General features: G+C 40.6%; 2 pseudogenes; one reads left to right on the forward strand and one right to left on the reverse strand.

Moving 5' to 3' along the window:
- Positions 1-2,843: 2,843 nt before the first annotated feature.
- On the forward strand, positions 2,844-4,259 carry LOC131819801 (Y-box-binding protein 1-like; annotated as a pseudogene).
- Positions 4,260-10,103: 5,844 nt separating this feature from the next.
- Positions 10,104-10,186, reverse strand: LOC131820254 (U4 spliceosomal RNA; annotated as a pseudogene).
- Positions 10,187-19,647: the final 9,461 nt, after the last annotated feature.

Consider the following 19,647-nt stretch of genomic DNA (forward strand, 5'->3'; position numbering starts at 1 on the left):
GCATCAGGAGTCTGCTTCCTCCTCTTTCTCTGCCTGCCTCTCTGCCTACTTGTGATCTCTCCCTCTGTCAAGTAAATAAATAAAATCATATATATATATATATATATATATATATATATATATATATATATGGTTGATTTCAAGATGCATAGTTAATTGTTAATGTTTATAGGATGGGAACATGATTACATTTTTTATTTTGTCACTACCACAATATACTGTCAATTGCTGTTTAGCTTGTAAAGCTGTGTTTATTAATAATGATTTCAAGGATAGTGAGCACTCTTAAATCCTATGCCTTCTGAGACTCCAAGGAATGGGAATTTTTTCTTGGAGGACAAAATTGTTTGCTGTTCTTGGCACAAGGTATAGACTGTCGATAATCCTCCATCCCTTGTTAAAGGTGCATGTCTTTGTTCCTGGCAAGATTTGAAGAGTGCTTGGAAGAATATTTGCTTGAACTGAAACTTCTGGAGTGAAAGAGTGGGGTTGGAGTAGTCATGGGACAGAAGTTACTTGTTATTTAAGAAGTATCAGTGTTGGGACTGTAAGTGATCAGGAAAGTAAGACCTCCTGGCAGTCATTTGGTGTATGATTGGCAGCACTACACTAATTTCTCAATATTTCAGATCCCATGGGTCATGATAGGGAGGAGAGGAGAGGAGAGGGTTGGTGCCCTCTAGTGTCTTCACTGACAAGCCCTGTCTTGTACACACAGTGGCTGCCTTCACAGTTGCCTGCAGCTCTTTACCCAAGGGTGTCCATTGGCTTCCTTGGCTTCTTTGGCCATGGCAGTGAGCTCGGGAGCCAGGTAACCAATGTCCATAAGAGCAACACTCATCCTGTGCAGGTCTTTTTGCACTTGGATGGGATGACTCAGGGCTGTTCTGCATGTATTTAAAACGTTCCCAGTGGATGGAGACAGAGTTGCCCAAGCAGTGACCTCTAAACTAACACCCTGTCTTCTGTGTTGACTGCTCTCCTTCTTCACATCTTAGCTCCCATCATTTCTTCCCACCAAAGATCCTTCCAGAGAAACTACTTATACTCACATCCTTGTCTTAGAGTCACTTTCTGAGGCACCCAACCCCTCATAACTCCTGGTGCTGCCAACAATGATGGGTGTTGTCCCTCTGTGCCCCAGGAGAGGATCTACCTTTTAAAACACAAACATTCTTGGGAGATCTCAAAGCTCAGTCATGAGAATAAACTTACATTTTTCCCTTCTGTAGGAGAACTGAAAATCTATGCATGCAAGGCAGTAGAGTGACCTAGATAATAGTGAGATTATTCAACTTGTCACATAAAGTGGAATGCTCTGGTTGGAAGGAGACATTTATTGTAGTATCATTATCAGTGGTACTGTTACTGAGTTCAAACATCCTATCTCTTGAACGTCCCTCTTTGACTCCCATTTTGCTCATAATGGTACTTCTTGGCTAAGTGCCCACCCTCAACTCATGCCCCGTCCTTATCTTTGTATCCAGTCCTCGACTCACTCCCATCCATCCCCACCTCCCTTGTTCCCACTTTCTGTGTCCCTTCCTCCTTTTCTTCTCCCCAAGATCCATCTTGGCTCCAGATTCCCACCCTTCAGATGTCAGAGGTTCCTTGCATCCACCATTTCTCCTGATCCCCTCTGGTTAGTAGGAGGGGATGTGAGTATAAATGAAGATCTTGCTCTTCCTTCCCTCATATCCTGGCCCTAAAAGGGGGAATGGGACCCAGTCTGGAGTCCTGGATTGCCTGTATATTAGTCTATAGAAAGAACAGATTGAATTAAACACAAATATGTTAAACTGTAGGCCTTTTCTGGGCACTGGAAAGAGCACCAGCATATTTGTGGGAGGGTAGAGGTCAGGAGATATAGTCTGGTTAGGCCTTGCCTGAAAGATGATCCAGCTGTGAAGCCAGGAAATAAAAAAATGCGAGGGAAGGAAATGTAAGTAATGGGATGTCATGTTTATTGAATGTTTATGTAAGGTATGCTCCAAAGACCTTTATTAATCAAACTGTTCTCAGGGGACAGTGCCCTACAGTACATAAATCTCATTGTCCTCCCCATTTTGGAAGTGAGCACGTTGAGGCTCAGAGACAGGCACACAGCTAGGGATGGAGGAAACTAGGGTATCAACCAAGAGGGAGACTTCCCTTCCACTCAAGACTCTTCTAAACTTTTGTAGAGCCACTTGCCACTTGATTGTTACTGGTGAAGGGAGAAAGGGGGTATTCAATCCTAATAGGACTCAAAATATTCTCGATGGAGGAGAGAAAGTATTAAAAAAAAAAAAAAAAGCAGGCCCTCCCAGGAAAGTGTAGTCAGAGTGTCTGTCTTGGGGGAAGACGCCATATTGACCTCAGGTCAGGGCCTTTTTAGTCCACCTCTGATGAGGTTACTTATCAACTAGGACCTTGATCAGATCCTTCAGGTTGTTTCCCAAACTTCCTGGACTCTGGTGTAGACTGAGAGACTTTTGTACTCAAGCAGATGGGAATTCTTTCTCAGCCTCTGGGTTTCTGTGCCTGAACTTGTGCGGACTGAGAAGGAGGATATATTCATGTTAAAAGGATGCAGGAATCAGCTTGAAAGGGTCACCATTGACCAAATAAAGACAACCTGCACCAAAATGAATCATGGCAGGAGTGCTTTCCCAACACTGAATAATAATCTGTAAATCTAGAGTACTACCTAAGAGAACCTTTAGAATCAGGATTGGAGAGTTCGATCGGTAGCAGGAGCGGAGAGCGGACCCCAGAGAGCCCTGAGCAGCCCCACCGCCGCCGCTTGCCTAGTTACCATCACACTGCGGGAGGAGCCGTAGCTGCCCCAGCCGGCCCCAGTCACCATCATGGCAACCATGAGCAGCGAGGCCGAGACCCAGCAGCCGCCCGCCGCTCCCCCCACCCCCCGCCTCCCCCGCCCTCAGCGCTGCCGACACCAAGCCCGGCACCAGGGGCAGCGGCGCAGGGAGCGGCGGCCTGGGCGGCCTCACATCAGCGGCGCCTGCCGGCGGGGACAAGAAGGTCATCGCAACGAAGGTTTTGGGAACAGTAAAATGGTTCAATGTAAGAAACGGATATGGTTTCATCAACAGGAATGACACCAAGGAAGATGTATTTGTACACCAGACTGCCATAAAGAAGAATAACCCCAGGAAGTACCTTCGCAGTGTAGGAGATGGAGAGACTGTGGAGTTTGATGTTGTTGAAGGAGAAAAGGGTGCGGAGGCAGCAAATGTGACAGGCCCTGGTGGAGTTCCAGTGCAAGGCAGTAAATATGCAGCAGACCGTAACCATTATAGACGCTATCCACGTCGCAGGGGTCCTCCACGCAATTACCAGCAAAATTACCAGAATAGTGAGAGTGGGGAAAAGAACAAGGGATCGCAAAGTGTTCCTGAAGTCCAGGCCCAACAGCGCCGGCCCTACCGCAGGCGATGGTTCCCACCTTACTATATGAGGAGACCCTATGGGCGTCGACCACAGTATTCCAACCCTCCTGTGCAGGGAGAAGTGATGGAAGGTGCTGACAACCAGGGAGCAGGAGAACAAGGTAGACCAGTGAGACAGAATATGTATCGGGGTTATAGACCACGATTCCGCAGGGGTCTTCCTCGCCAAAGACAACCTAGAGAAGATGGCAACGAGGAAGATAAGGAAAATCAAGGAGATGAGACCCAGGGTCAGCAGCCACCTCAACGTCGGTACCGCCGCAACTTCAATTACCGACGCAGACACCCAGAAAACCCTAAACCACAAGATGGCAAAGAGACAAAAGCAGCCTATCCACCAGCTGAGAATTCGTCCGCTCCCGAGGCTGAGCAGGGCGGGGCTGAGTAAATGCCGGCTTACCATCTCTACCATCATCCGGTTTAGTCATCCAACACAAAGAAATGAAGATGAAATTCCAGCAATAAGAAATGAACAAAAGATTGGAGCTGAAGACCTTAAGTGCTTGCTTTTTGCCCATTGACCAGATAAATAGAACTATCTGCATTATCTATGCAGCATGGGGTTTTTATTATTTTTACCTAAAGACGTCTCTTTTTGGTAATGACAAACGTGTTTTTTAAGAAAAAAAAAAAGAAGCCTGGTTTTTCTCAATACACCTTTAAAGGTTTTTAAATTGTTTCATATCTGGTCAAGTTGAGATTTTTAAGAACCTCATTTTTAATTTGTAATAAAAGTTTACAACTTGATTTTTTCAAAAAAGTCAACAAACGGCAAGAACCCGTTAATAAAGGTCTTAAATAATTGTCTTTGTGTAAAAAAAAAAAAAAAAAAGAATCAGGATTTGAGAGAAGCGAAAGATCCTTACAAAAGATTGATTAGAAATAAAGACAGAAGTAGAAATGGAAAGAAGAAATCATCTTGCAAAAGCATATGTAAAAATCAGCCACCAGTTTTCAGTAGATGCTAAGGTCTTTGGGTGAAATGATGTTGGAGAACAGGACATGGACTGTGAGAACCATGGGGAACTTAACACCACTTCCTTCTAGTAAAACTAGGCTATTCCCATGTTGCTCATGGGGCAGAATCAAAGTGAAGGGTATGATATCAGATAATAACTGATTTCCAAAAGAAGCAAACGTAGAGAATTCTGGACAAATAAAGAGCAGATCATGAGATGGTGAATGTAAAGTTGAAGAGAAAAGGGTCCCGATGAACGCGAATGGACAGGAATATCAGATAAAAATCCACAACTTGATCAAACAACCAACCGACCAACCATGGTAAAATTTTGATATGATAATCCTCCAATAATTAACGTTATGGATATTTGGAAAATAAAACAGTGGGAAAACAATGAACCATGCAAACAGCAATGAAGGAAATGCTGCTCTGACTATAGTAATATCAGGTCAAAAGCATTACTAGATACAAAGAAAGTTGGTACAAAATGAAAAAAGCTGTAGTTTACCCAGGGAAGTAAAACTGTGGATCTTAGTTACATAGACGTCAAACCTATAAAGGAGTGTTTCACAAGACTGCAAGTAGAGGAGCACCTGGGTGGCTCAGTCAGGTAAGCATCTGCCTTCAGCTTAGGTCATGATCCCAGGGACTTTTGATGGAGCCACACATCCAGCTCCCCATGCAGTGGGAGTCGGCTTCTCCTTCTCACTCTCCCCTTCCCCCCACTCATGCTTTCTCTCCTAAATAAAACAGTCTTTAAAAAAAAATACTCCAAGAAAAATAAAATCCTCCCTGAGGCAAATTTTCACAGCCCTCCCTCAGCAGCTGATAAAAAGCAGACCCCAAATCAGTAAGGATGCAGAAGATCTAGATGGTTAAACCATCTGAATGTAGAAATAGATACATAATGATACAAGTACATATCATATAGTAGTATATACAAAATAAGTATATGAAATGTATGTATGGTAATTATACACTTAGATATTATCCTCATGTCCAATGAGCATCCTGACCCAGGATGTTAGGTGGATGATTTCAACCCCTGCAGCCTTCTCTTACATGCAAGCAGAAACATCTACTTCATCAAGCCTTCTTCTGTTAGTGAAGAGATGGCAATTAGTACTTGAAGGCAAAATTGGTTCCTTACCAGAATGATGGAAATGATTTTATCCATCTACCATGTCTAAATCCCCTTTGATTGAAAACATGATCTAAAGAGACATGCAGTAAATTCATAACACATGTGTAGTTCTGTCTAGCTTTTCATTTTGACCCTGTCACCTATGTGTCCCCAAATACTTTATTGGCAAGGTTGAAAAGAAAGTCTCACAATCAAGATCATAGTGCTAGATGATGTCTTGATTCAGTGGACTTTCATATACCCTGACATGACTGGAAATTCTTTCTAAAAGGAAGAAAAAGGAAAAAAAAATTAAAATAGTGTAATGGGTGTCAGTGATTTATGTAGTAGGAATATTTGGGTGGGTAACCAAAGTTATCTGTTACTTTACATTTGTACGTCTGTAGTCTGTATTTTTTTTTAAAGATTTTATTTATTTATTTGACATACAGAGATCACAAGTAGGCAGAAAGGCAGGCTGATAGAGAGAGAGAACAAAAGAGGAAGAGAGGAGGAATCAGGCTCCCCACTGAGCAGAGAGCCTGATTCGGGACTTGATTGCAGGACTCTGGGATAAAGCCGAAGGCAGAGGCTTTAAACCACTGAGTCACCCAGGTGTGTATTAATGAAAGGAGGGGTGTAAGCACTACACATTACATAATAACATTGTCAAATTTGGCTTCATTCATCACTCACACAGAAAGGAGAAGGAATCAGATTCTTTGTGTCTGAGGCGCTGTCACAATAGTCTATCTCAGTGCAGAGAACAGGCTCCCCGGAAACAGAGCTGCCTCAGTGCCTCCCGCTGAGCTGACCCCTGCCCCTGCTTAGTGCATTGCAGAGATTACCAGAGTGTCCAGCAGAGGGCGACCAAGCACCTCCAGCTGGCAAGGGGCTGTTTGTGCCTGGGCACAGCAGCCTCAGGGGTCCTAGTGCGTGCCATGGCATCACCTGAGGCTGGGTTCTTCAGGGCCCAAAGGGTTTCTGCCACCAGCTGAGGACCCAGTACCCCTCAGAGGGCCAGGGCTGTGTTTGCAGCAGTTGGTGCCTCCTGTGGTGCGATGCAGAAGCGGCCTCGTTGGCTAAGAGCTGAGGAGGGGGCTCTGGGCTGCTTCCCCAGACATGCTGGTAGGTGAGCCGCCACGTTGTTGCATTTTTGGTGTTGTTCCCATGGTTTGCTCCTCATTTCCCTCGAGGGTAGTTGAATAAGACCTATTTTACTTAGGGCCTAATCTCTGGATGGAAGGGTTCTGCGATGCCCTACCTGAGATGCCATTGTTGGTTTGTTACAGAAGCAGACCTGTTTCTGGGGAGAGATCCCAACTCAAATTAAGAGTAAGAGGAGCAGCCTGTAGTTGGGAGATGAAAACACAACCTGCTGACTCTCAGGGTGTCTTAGAAGAATGTGCTTGGGGCCCACTTGCGGATTACTGCTGGAATCAGAACCCCAGGTTAAAACAAAGTGCCATCCAGTTTGTAACCTTCAAGGTTAGAAGTATCAGCAAATGTTGGGTTTGTTGAGAAGGAAGGAAAACTGAATGCAGGCCAAAGAAGCGGTGACTGATCCTTTGGCACATTGGGGAACTTCGGAGAGGTTCACTGTAGTCAGAGACAGGGGGCAATTTGAAAGGCTGTTAAGAACCAGAAGTGCATTGGAGGCATCTGGAAGTTCAAATCATTATGGCTTTTCATGGGTGAGTCCTGTTGGAGAAGGTGGGGGGCTGGATAGAGAGAAGAGAATAGAGTTCTGCTAGGTGGAATAGTGGGGCACCCATGTGCAAGATCAAGTCCATGTCCTCCTGTTGGTTCCCCATTTATGTGGAGTGGTAGTGTGTCAGAACACCCCTCTGCTGTGACATTCCCCTTATGACTTTGCCCCGTCTCATCATGATTTGCCTTGATAAATGAAATAAGTCAGTCAGAGAAAGACAGGTGCTATACGATTTCACTCATTTGTGGAAATTATGATATGAAACATACAAGCAAAGAGAAGGAGAAAGAGGCAAACTAAGAAACAGACCCTTAACTAGAGGAAAAACCTGTTGGTAATCATAGAGGAGGTGTTGGTGGGGGCGGATGAGTTTAACAGGTAATGGGGATTGTGGTGTATTCTTGTGATGAGTGCCAGGAGTTGCATGGAAGTACTGAATCACGATTATACACCTGAAATGAATAGAACAGTGTGTGAGTTAATTGTAATATAAATTAAAACTTTAGGAAAGTTTCCTTGGAGGAATTTCAATCGACAGTCACGTTCTTTGTATTTAGTGGTTTTGTGTTTCAGTGCCAGCAAAGCCTTTTCTGGTTGGCATGTCTCATGTTGGAGGGTATGTGCATCACAGTTGTAAACTACTCAAGTGACCACTGAGGAGCAGGGAGGGTTAGAAGGGAGAAACTTTCACCAGCTCCCCATGTGAAGTTTGTATCTGCTCAAGACTGAGATCAGTGAGTCAGCATCACCTCACTGGGGACAGTGTTTCTACACAGGATTTGAGAGACAACAAGGGCAGAACCAAAGCATGGTGACAATTCCAAAGCATATGTTGGTTCTAAACCAGGACCCTGTGTATTAAAGGAGCCACTGAACATATTTATTGGCACTTGTTTGGACTGAAGGAGAAAGATTTTCTCCCAATGAAGGCCAACTCAGAGTCCTGTATGCCTTCTGGAAGTGTCCTCCATGAGTGGCTATGAGCAAAATAGTGAAATACTGGGAGAGTGCACCAAATAAAATCAGGGAGCGTGTTTGGGGACATAGGATACACTGAAAAACGTGAAGCATTCGTTAGACAACTTGTTGCAAGAATAGGAATACGTCCGGGACATTCTCAAACAGTATTGTATTTTCAAAAGAACTGTTTAGAGCTCTATGTGTTATCAAAAGCGGTCTGTTATGTTGTAAATTCAGAAACCATGCATTTGGTTTAGAATCAGGATTCAGTTAATAGTAGAACTAAAGGAACGACTTTTGAATTCTGAACCTTCTAAATGTCTAGAAATGCTCACAAGTTCAAAATGAGTGTTTTTTGGAAAGGTCATAATCCAAAGAAGTTTCCTCCTTCTGCAAGAGACTGGGAGATGCAGAAAATGGCATGCTTTTTGCACCGACAATGGAGAAGGAGCAATAGTGAGGAGAGGAATGCAGGCCTGGCCCGGACATGTGGAGAAGGCTGTCTCCCCAGATGTTTTGTATTTCAGTTGGTGCAGTAATAACCTTCTTGTGACCAGACGATGTAGAGGTCAAGTCAGGCTTTGGCGACTTCTTTAAACGTGTCCCAAGGACCCAAGCATCCATTTCCCTGGGATTTGGCAGTGCAAGGTTTGGTTAGCAGTATTGGAGAGGGGCCTTTCAGGGCAGGTTGGAGAGAATCTTTGTGGGATCTTTCCCAACAGAATCAGGTTGCAAGGTGTGGAGGTCAGGGTAAGTGTCCCCTGGGAGCGCACTGTGAAAAAGTCTGCTCAACTGCAGTGTGGTTAGGTTGAATAGAGGCAATTCAATCTTTGCTTTCTAGAAATACATCCCCTTTTCCCAACTGTGGGTCCAGAGAGGCAGTGGTCGAATGCACATCGAATTCAAATCAAATCCAGTGACTATCTCCCAGGGGAAGAGACTGATTTCCACAAAGGGGTGGACTTGAGATTTAGGAGTGACAGCAATCCCTTTGACCCAGGGAGCTGGAAAGTCTCCGTAGATTTTGCCAATGGAGTCCCCAGTAGTGTGGTCATTTTGTGAGACTAACTTTGAAGTCAGGGGACAGTAACATACAATGAAATTTTTCTAAAACTAGCAAAACATCGCAAACTGGTGAAACGCCTGCAGGGTAAAATGGGTTTTCTGGTCACTGTGTATACTTCAAGAGGGCTTCCCTGGAAGGGGTAATTTTTTTCTAACAGGATTTTAGCCGCAAAAGAGTCATTGGCCTTTCTCCAAGGGAAAGCGTTTGTCTAGTGAGAAGATATAGGCACATTAACTAACACTTACTTCTATTCATGAAATGAGGAAATTGCATGAAATTCAGTTGCCAAATGTCAGATGGTTCATTGAGTGGTTTAAAATTCCCAGGGGAGGTATGGGTTTGTTTCCCAAGATTGTATTTTGGGCAAGTGGGACAAGCAAGGTATGCCCTTTTTGCAGTCTTTGCAAAAGGTCTTGTAACATTTCCCCGCCAATAGTGGTTCATGAACTCTCTCAAGTTGTCAGCAGACCAATCTTTTAATGCTGGTACAGTTGTCAGGAATGGGAATTATAGAATGTGGGGCAGGGCCAGATTGTTCTTTGCTCCAAGCCTGAATTCCCTCTTATTTATCATTTTGTTTATTTTATTTATTTAATATTTAATAAATATTTAAATATACAATTAATAATATTTAATATTTAACTATTAAAATAATTTATATTTAATAATATTTAATATTAATTAATATTTAATATCTAAATATTTAAAATATTTTTATTATATTTTTATCATTTTTAAATTTTTATGTCATTAGATTTGCAAGATTGTTTCTCCTTGTCTGGGCCCAATTCCTGGGCATGTCTGGTCAATGTTAAAGACAGCCCAGCCTATATTCTTTTAAGAATTTTCAATTAGCAATAATCGAGCCTCGGATAAACCTCATTGGCTATGATAGTGCCACTGGCGTCAGGTCTCACATGTAAGTCTTTAATGTGTTTTGAGTCTTTCTTAGGCATGGTGTAAGGAAGCAGTGCAATTTCATTGTTTGTGGGTGGCTGTCCTCTCTTTCCATATCATTCACTGAAGAGACAGATCTTTTCCCCATTGTGCATTTCTGATCTCCTTTGTCATGGGTGAATTGACCATACAAGAATGGGGTTATTTCTGGACTGTCTGTTGTGTTCATTGATGTGTGTGTTCATTTTTGTACCAGGCCTTTTTGTTTTGATTACTACAGCATTGTAGTATACCTTGAAATCTGGAATTTTGGTACTTCTAATGTTGTTGTTCTTTTTCAAGATCGCTTTGGCCAGTCAGGGTCTTTTCTGTTCTGTTGGATTCTTTGTTCTGGTTGAGTGAAAACTGGTGTTGATATTTTGGTAGGATTGCATTAAACTGTGGGTTCTTTTAGGTGGTATGGACATTTTAATCTTGGTTGTCCCAATTGAGGAACATGGCATTTGCTCATGAATTTGTTTCTGTCATCTTCCATTTCTTTCACCAGTGTTGGATAGCTTTCAGAGTACAGGTGCTTCACCTCCTTGGTTAAGCTTATTGCTAGGTGTTTTAAACGTTCTGCAGTAATTGTAAACAGGATTGTTTTCTTAATTTCTCTTTCTTGACTTACCTTAGGAGTGTATAAAAATGCAAAAGATCTCTGTGTATTAGCTTTATATTCTGAAACTTTACTGAATTCATTAATCACTCTAGTAGTTACTTGGTAGAGTCTTTAGTGTTTTCTCTGTATAGTAGCATATCATCTCAAAAGAGAGAAAGTTTCTTTCCTGTGGCGGAAAACCAATGGGAATCTATGGCTGGCATGTCAACCTACAGGAAAAAACATCAGACCAGTGTCTAGAAATATATGAGAAGTTTATATGTAATCTATTTTTTTAAGATTTATTTGTCTTTGAGAGAGATGGGGCAGGGGAGGGAGAGAGGAGAGGGGAGAGAGAGGCTCACTTAAGATACTCTGTTGAGCCTGGGCCCTATCTCAGGGCTTGATGTCATGATCCTAAGATGATGACTTGAGCCAAAATCAAGAGTTGGGTGTTTAAAAAACTGAGTCACTGAGGTGCCCCTGAAGGCTTTTTGTCATCTTTCAAAATTTGAAAAAGAAATTCAAATCAAGGACTGCTAACATGCTTTTCAAAACATTAGTCATAGTAGGCAGTACATTGTTTTTGTTTTTAGTTCTTTAATTTAATTCCAGTTAGTTAGTATATATTACAGGTTTCAGAGGTAGAGGTCAGTGATATCAGTCTTTTATCAAACACAGGGCTCATTACATCACATGCACCCCTAATGCCCATCGCCCAGTTACCGTATCCCTCCACCATCCTCCTCTCTAGAGGCTCTCAGTTCGTTTCCTATGATTAAGAGTACTTCTGGTTTGTGCACCTCACTGGTTTCCTCTGGTTTTATTTTTCCCTCTCTTCCCCTATGATGCTCTGTTTTGTGCCTTAAATTCCACATATTTTCACTAGTATGATAGTATGATATCATATGATCATTGTCTTCCTCTGATTTATTTTGTTTACAGTAATACTTTCTAGTTCTATTGTCATAGTTCCAGTGTCATTGCAGATGGCAAGATTTCAGTTTTTGATGCCTGAGTGGTATTCCATTGTGTGTATGTATGTATGTGTACACACACACACACAAACACACCCTATATAATCTTTATCCATTCATCTTTTGGAATGGATAAGAAGACTGGAATGGATTGGAAGACATCTGGGCTCTTCCCAGTTTGGTTATTGTGGACATTCTTGCTGTAATCATTTGGGTGCATGTGCCCCTTCAGATCATTACATTTTGTATCTTGAGGGTAAATAGCCAGTACTGTGATTGGTGGGTCATAGGGTAGCTGTATTTGCAATTATTTGAGGAACATCCGTACTGTTTTCCAGAGTGCCTGTACCAGCTTGCATTCCACCAACACTCTAAGAGGATTCCTCTTTCTCTGCATCCTCACCAACATCTGTTATGTCCTGACATGTTAATTTTAGGCATTCTGGCTGGTGTGAGGTGGTATTTCATTGTGCTTTTTTTCTTTTATTTAATTGTGCATTTTAATTCTATTTCCCTGATGCTGAGTGATGTGGAACATTTTTTCATGTACCTGTTGGCCATTTGTATGTCTTCTTAGGAGAAGTGTCTGTTCATGTCTTCTCCTCATTTCTTGACTATATTATTTGTCCCTTGGGTGTTGAGTTTGAGAAATTCTTTATAGATCTGGGACACCAGATCTTTATCTGATAGGTCATTTCCAATAGTCTTCTCCCATTCTGTCGGTTGTTTGGTATGGTCCACTGTTTTCTTGTGTTGTGCAAAAGCTTTTTATTTTGATGAATTCCCAGTACTTCATTTTTGCCTTTGTTTCCCTTGCCTGTGGAGATATGTCTAGCAAGGAGTTGTTGTGGCTGAGGGCATAGAGGTTCCTGTCTGTATTCTCCTCTAGATTTCTGTCTTACATTTAGGTCTTTCATCCATTTAGAGTATAGTGTAAGGAAATGGTCCACCTTGCATTCTCCTGCATGTGGCTGTCCAATTTTTCCAACACCATTTGTTGAAGAGACTGCATTTTTTCCATTGACTATTCTTTCCTGCCTTGTCAAAGATTGGTTGACCATAGAGGTAAGGGTCCATTTCTGGACTCTCTGTTCTGTTCCATTGTTCTGTGTGTCTGTTTTTGTGCCAGTACCATACTGTCTTGATGACTACAGCTTTGTAGTAGAGCTTAAAGTCAGGAATTCTAACGCCACCACCTTTGGTTTTATTTTTCAACATTCCTTTGGATTTTCAGGGTCTTTTGTGGCTCTGTACATATTTTAGGATTATTTCTTCCAGCTCTGTGAAGAGTTGATGGTATTTTCATAGAGATTGCATTGAATATATAGATTGCTGTAGGCAGCAAAGACATTTGAACAGGATTCATTCTTGTAATCCATGAGTATGAAATGTTTTTCCACTTATTTCTGTCTTCCTCAATTTCTTTCATGAGTGTTCCATAGTTTTCAGAGGACAAATCCTATGCCTCTTTGGTTAGGTTTATTCCTAGGTATATTACAGTTCTGAATGCAATTGTAAAGGGGATCAACTCCTTAATTTCTCTGTTCTTCTCTCACATTATATAGAAGTGCTGCTGATTACTGTGCATTGATTTTATATGCTACCATATTGCTGAATTTCTGCATGAGTTCTACAATATTGGAGTGAAGTCTTTTGGGTTTTCCACATAGAGTATCTTGTGATCTGCAGAGTGAGAGTTTGACTATGTCTTTGCTGATTCAGATGCCTTTCATTTCTTTTTTACCTGATTGCTGAGGCTAGGACTTTTAGTACTGTGTTGAATAGCTGTGGTGATAGTAGACATCTCTGTTATATTCCTGTTCTTAGGGGAAAAGCTCTCAGTTTTTCCCCACTGAGAATGATATTCACTAGTCTTTTCTTATTTGACTTTTATAATATTGAGGTATGTTCCTTCTAGCCCTACACTGTAGAGACTTTCAATCAAGAAAAAATGCTATACCTGTCAGTGCTTTTTTTTTTTTTTTTGCATCTATGGGTGGATCATATGGTTCTTGTCCTTTCTTTTATTTATGGAGTATATCATATTGATTGATATGCAGATGTTGAGCCACCCTTGCAACCCAGGAATAAATACCACTTGGTTGTGGTGAATAATCCTTTTAATAGACTGTTGGATCCTATTGGCTAGTATTTTGGTGACAATTTTTGCATCCATATTCATCAGGATACTGGCCTGTAATTCTCCTTCTTGCTGGGGTCTTTGTTTTGGGGAGCAGGTAATGCTGGCTTCACAGGAAGAGTTTGAAAGTGTTCCTCCCATTTCTGTTTTTTGAAGCAGTGTCAGAAGAATAGGTGTAAGTTTTTCATTAAATGTTTGGTAGAGTTCCTTTTGAGGTAGAATTCCTCTGTGAAGTCATCTGGTGCTGGACTCTTGTTGTTGGGAGATTTGTGATTATTGGTTCAACTTCCTGGCTGGTTATGTGTTCAGGTTTTCTATTTTTTCCCATTTCAGTTTTGGTAGTTTAGACAACTCTAGGAATGCCTCCATTTCTTCCAGATTGCCTAATTGTTGACGTAGAACTGCTCATTATATGTTCTTATAATTGTGTTTCTTCAGTGTTTGTATTTCTTTGTTGTTGGTCAAATACAATTCATTATTATATTTATTTAGTTCCTTTCTTTTCTGTTTTTGATAAGTCTGGCAGGGGTTTATCAATCTTATGGATTCTTTCATGCAACTAGCTCCTTGTTTCATTTATCTGTTCTACCATTCTTTTGATTTCTATTTCATTGTCTTATGCTCTGATTTTTATTAGTTCTTTTCATCTGCCATGTTTAGGCTTCTTTGCTGTTCTTCTTCCAGATCCTTTGGGTCTAAGGATAGGTTGTGTATTTGAGACTCTTCTTGTTTCTTGTGAAATGTTTGTATTACTATATGCTTCCCTCTCAGGCCCACCGTTGCTGCATCCCAAACGTTTTAAACCATTGTTTTGTTTTGTTTTTAATTTTCATTTGTTTACATGATTTTTTTAAGTTCTTGTTTAATTTCCTGGTTGACCCATTCATTCTTTAGTAAGATGCTCTTTAGCCTCCATGTATGTGAGTTCTTTCCATGTATGTTAGTTCCTTTCATGATTAAGTTAAAAATTCACACAGCATTGGGGTCTAAGGATACGTGAGGAATAATACCAGTCTTTGGTACTGGTTGAAATGTGATTGTGACCCAGTATGTAATCTATTGTGGAGAATGTTCTATGTGTACTCAAGAAAAGTGTCTTTTTTTTTTTTTTGCTTGAGGATGGAATGTTCTGAGTATATATGTGAAGTCCACCTGGTGCCCTGTGTCATTCAAAACACTTGTTTCCTGGTTGATTTTCTGCTTAAATGATAGGTCCATTCCTGTACGTGGGGTGTTCAAGTACCCTACTACTATTGTTTACTGTTGCTGTGTTTCTTTAATTTTGTTATAATTTGCTTATATAATTGGCTGCCCCTGTGTTAGCAACACAAATATTTATCATTATTAGAGCTTCTTGTTTGATAGAGCCTTTAATATGATATAGTAGCCTTCTTCCTCTCTTATGACAGTCTTTAGTTTAAAATCTAATTTTAAGAAAAGATTTTATTTATTTATTTGACAGAGATCACAAGAAGACAGAGAGGCAGGCACAGAGAGAGAGAGAGAGAGAGAGAGAGGCAGGCACACTGCTGAGCAGAGATCCCGATGTTGGGCTCAAGCTCAGGACCCTGGGATCATGACCTGAGCCGAAGGCAAAGGTTTAAACCCACTGAGCAACCCAGGTGCCCATAAAATCTAATTTGTCTGATAAGGGTTGCTATGCCATTTTTCTTTTGATGTCCATTAGCATGATAAATATTTTTCTAAAACCCTCACTTTCTGTCTGGGGGTATCTTTAGGTCTAAACTGATTCTCTTTAGATAACATTATGGATGGGTCTTGGCCTTTTCATCCAATCCTATACCCTGTGCCGTTTGATTGTCCATTTAATTCATTTACATTCAGAGTAACTATGAAAAGATAGGAAGTTAGTGCCATTATATTTTTTTGTGTGTTGTGTGAGTTTTATTTATCCCCCAAGGCTTTCCATATATGATTTCAAGCTCCATATTCTCTGCTGTGCAGAAGCTTTTGATTTTGATGAAGTCCCAAAAGTTCATCTTCGCTTTCGTTTCCTTTGCCTTTGGAGACATATCTTGAAAGAAGTTGCTGTGGCTGATATCAAAGAGATTACTGCCTATGTTCTCCTCTAGGATTCTGATGGATTCCTGTCTCACATGAGGTCTTTTTATTTTTCAATTTTTTTTCATTTATTTATTTTCAGCATAACAGTATCATTATTTTTTCACCACACCCAGTGCTCCATGCAATCTGTGCCCTCTATAATACCCACCTATAAATGAAACCTAAAAGTCCAAAAACAAAAGAAAGAAAAAAAAAAAGGGAAGTTACTCAGCCAGGTGAACAGAACAGAGAGAATATCATGGGACATGTAGGGAAAACAGAACAATACACTACATATCCTGAGTGTATCCTTTGGTTTGTTAGAAAAAACTCCACCTCAAAATTGTATAGAAGGAAAATCTTCCATAAATATACATATGAAATATATATAAATAAGTAATACATACAATATACAGTATTATATAATACATATTATGAAATAATATGGTTCCTGCTGGCACTTCTAGATTTTACAAATTTGCAGATTTCCATATATATAATCTTGTAACATATATATGTATACATATATATATTTATATATATGTACACACGTATATACACAAAAATAAAATTAAATATACGGAAAGGATAGAATGTATCCATGAAGATGAAAATTTAAAAAGACTTGAAGACTCCTTAATTTCTCTTTCTTCTGTCTTGCTGTTGGTGTAGAGAAATGCAACTGATTTCTGTGCATTGATTTTATATCCTGACACTTTACTGAATTCCTGTATAAGGTCTAGCAGTTTTGGAGTGGAGTCTTTTGGGTTTTCCACATATAGTATCATATCATCTGCGAAGAGTGATAATTTGACTTCTTCTTTGCCCATTTGGTTGCCTTTAATTTCCTTTTGTTGTCTGATTGCTGAGGCTAGGACCTATAGTACTATGTTGAATAGCAGTGGTGATAATGGACATCCCTGCCACGTTCCTGACCTTAGCGGAAAAGCTTTCAGTTTTTCTCCATTGAGAATGATATTTGCAGTGGGTTTTTCATAGATGGCTTTGATGATATTGAGGTATGTGTCCTCTATCCCTACACTTTGAAGAGTTTTGATCAGGAAGGGACGCTATATTTGTCAAATGCTTTTTCAGCATCTATTCAGAGTATCAAATGGTTAAGGAGTCAATCCCATTTACAATTGCACCCCAAACCATAAGATACCTAGGAATAAACCTAACCAGAGAGGCACAGAATCTATACTCAGAAAACTATAAAGTACTCATGAAAGAAATTGAGGAAGACACAGAGAAATGGAAAAATGTTCCATGCTCCTGGATTGGAAGAATAAATATTGTGAAAATGTCTATGCTACCTAAAGCAATCTACACATTTAATGCAATTCCTATCAAAGTACCATCCATCTTTTTCAAAGAAATGGAACAAATAATTCTAAAATTTATATGGAACCAGAAAAGACCTCGAATAGCTAAAGGGATATTGAAAAAGAAAGCCAACGTTGGTGGCATCACAATTCCGGACTTCAAGCTCTATTCCAAAGCTGTCATCATCAAGACAGCATGGTACAGGCACAAAAACAGACACATAGATCAATGGAACAGAATAGAGAGCCCAGAAATAGACCCTCAACTCTACAGTCAACTAATCTTCGACAAAGCAGGAAAGAATGTCCAATGGAAAAAAGACAGCCTCTTCAATAAATGGTGCTGGGAAAATTGGACAACCACATGCAGAAAAATGAAATTGGACCATTTCCTTACACCACACACAAAAATAGACTCAAAATGGATGAAGGACCTCAATGTGCGAAAGGAATCCATCAAAATCCTTGAGGAGAACACAGGCAGCAACCTCTTCGACCTCAGCCGCGGCAACATCTTCCTAGGAACAACGCCAAAGGCAAGGGAAGCAAGGGCAAAAATGAACTATTGGGATTTCATCAAGATCAAAAGCTTTTGCACAGCAAAGGAAACAGTTAACAAAATCAAAAGACAACTGACAGAATGGGAGAAGATATTTGCAAATGACATATCAGATAAAGGACTAGTGTCCAGAATCTATAAAGAACTTAGCAAACTCAACACCCAAAGAACAAATAATCCAATCAAGAAATGGGCAGAGGACATGAACAGACATTTCTGCAAAGAAGACATCCAGATGGCCAACAGACACAGGAAAAAGTGCTCCATATCACTCGGCATCAGGGAAATACAAATCAAAACCACAATGAGATATCACCTCACACCAGTCAGAATGGCTAAAATCAACAAGTCAGGAAATGACAGATGCTGGCGAGGATGCGGAGAAAGGGGAACCCTCCCTCCTACACTGTTGGTGGGAATGCAAGCTGGTGCAGTCACTCTGGAAAACAGCATGGAGGTTCCTCAAAATGTTGAAAATAGAACTGCCCTATGACCCAGCAATTGCACTATTGTGAATTTACCCTAAAGATAAAAACGTAGTGATCCAAAGGGGCACGTGCACCCGAATGTTTATAGCAGCAATGCCCACAATAGCCAAACTATGGAAAGAACCTAAATGTCCATCAACAGATGAATGGATCAAGAAGATGTGGTATATATACACAATGGAATACTATGCAGCCATCAAAAGAAATGAAATCTTGCCATTTGCGACAACATGGATGGAACTAGAGCGTATCATGCTTAGTGAAATAAGTCAAGCAGAGAAAGGCAACTATCATATGATCTCCTTGATATGAGGAAGTGGTGATGCAACATGGGGGCTTAAGTGGGTAGGAGAAGAATCAATGAAACAAGATGGGATTGGGAGGGAGACAAACCATAAGTGACTCTTAATCTCACAAAACAAACTGAGGGTTGCTGGGGGGAGGGGGTTTGGGAGAAGGGGGTGGGATTATGGACATTGGGGAGGGTATGTGCTTTGGTGAGTGCTGTGAAGCGTGTAAACCTGGTGATTCACAGACCTGTACCCCTGGGGATAAAAGTATATGCTTATAAAAAATAAAAAAATAAAAAAAAATAAAAAGACTTGAAGAAAACAAAACAAAAAAACACAACTAAAAAACTTAACATACAAAAACAAGAAGTGGAAGAGAAAGAAGGAGAGGAAGAAAAGAGAGTATGATTAGCCAGTTAAAGCAAAGAGAATAATACACTAGATTCTAGGTGTATTTTGATCTGTTAGGAGAAACTGCACCCCAAACTTATAAAGAACAAGAAACTTAAATATTTACAAAAACAAAATTAAATATAATGGAAGGATAGAAAGTTAAGTACAAAAATGAAAGTTAAGATTAAAGAAGTGTGGATAAAATAAATTGGTTGACAAGAAGAAAGAGACCAAATAATTAAAACTGAAAGACAAAACTGTGAATGGATAAAGAAGTTGTGGTCCATAATATACAATGGAATATACTCAGCCATCAGAAAGGATGAATACTCAACTTTTGCATCAGTGTGGATGGGACTGGAGGAGATTATGCTGAATGAACTAGTCAAGCAGAGAAAGTCAATTATCATATGGTTTCACTTACTTGTGGAACATAAGGAATAACATGGAAGACATCAGCAGAGGAAAGGAAAAGTGAATTGGGGGAAATCAGAGAGGGAGCTGAACCATGAAAGACTGAGAAACAAACAGGGATTTAGAGGGGAGGGCGTGGGGGAGATGCATCAGTCTGGTGGTAGGTATTAAGGAGGGCGTGTATTGC

Source organism: Mustela lutreola, chromosome 17 (genome assembly GCF_030435805.1).
Source record: "Mustela lutreola isolate mMusLut2 chromosome 17, mMusLut2.pri, whole genome shotgun sequence".
Classification (NCBI taxonomy): Eukaryota; Metazoa; Chordata; class Mammalia; order Carnivora; family Mustelidae; genus Mustela; species Mustela lutreola.